Genomic DNA, 1,164 nt, shown 5'->3' with positions numbered 1-1,164 from the left:
ATACAACCTGTTTGGCTATATCTGTTTTTTACCCTTCCAGTTTAACAAAACAAAAACGAATAAATCTAAGCCTTAAAAAAAAATCTCCCCAGGGACAATAAAGTATGATCAGATCTGATCTATGACGATAGCTCGTGTTACAATACACCACTGTGTCAGAGGGAAACATTTGCCGAGTCGGGAGAATTTTTTTTTTTTTAATTTTTTTTTGCTTGGATGTTGTATCAAAGATTTTTGGTTGTATCCCTCTAAAAATCTCTCAGTAGGGGTAGAGGTCTTTCTGCCGGGTTTGCCCTCACTGGCAGGGTGGGAAGCTCGCATCCTAAGAAATAAATAATCTAGATCTAGATCTATATTGCGGTAAAAAATTCGTGGTGCAACTTCTCTTTAACAGGTGAATCAATGTCATCCATAGTTTGCATAGCAGTTTGTATCAATTTGTCTTAACTAAATCATATTTTTCTAGAACAATTGAAGTTAGACTTAAAAACTTTTCTTCATAAATTTATATAAAATACTTGAAATCTCTGTCACATGTAAAATAGTTTTGTTCCCAGCACTTCCCTCTTCTCACACACATTTTGATTACGCATATGGCCTACGTCACAGCTCATCAAAGACAATTTTTACTTGCAAAACTTGTTACAAGAAATTATTGTTATAGTGAACACATTTTTTTTCATTAAAGGCTCGAAAAACTTGTGTTCAATAAGCATAATGTCCTGATTAGAAAAATCGGACGGACTTGCTACTAAAAGCTATATTGCCCCAGCTGTAAACATTTTAAAATCTGTAGAAACAACCCACTTGGATTTTTTATTAGTACATATTTATTAAGGAATTTTCTAGAATCCAGCTTGCAGAGGTTTACAAAATGTTGATCTGTTAAGACAAATTGACTCAAGTCACTGTGCAAAAGTTGGAGAACCTATGTTCGATAGTTGAGGAGATATTTGAAAATAAGTCGGACCACGAATTTTTTACCACACTATAAATACGTCAATGAAGACGTAAAAACACATAGGCTACAACAAGATGTTGCTTTTTTTTTTTAAGTTTTAAAGAGTGAAACAAAAATGGCGCTCCTCTTCTGAGCACACGTAAAGAAAAAAAAAGACTGTAAATGACGTTTGTCTGCTCACATTTAAAGGAATGTGTGTGTGT

This window comes from Aplysia californica, unplaced genomic scaffold (genome assembly GCF_000002075.1).
Source record: "Aplysia californica isolate F4 #8 unplaced genomic scaffold, AplCal3.0 scaffold00315, whole genome shotgun sequence".
In the NCBI taxonomy this organism is placed as follows: Eukaryota; Metazoa; Mollusca; class Gastropoda; order Aplysiida; family Aplysiidae; genus Aplysia; species Aplysia californica.
The sequence above is the reverse complement of the archived record's forward strand: the minus strand, read 5'-3'. Positions refer to the sequence as shown.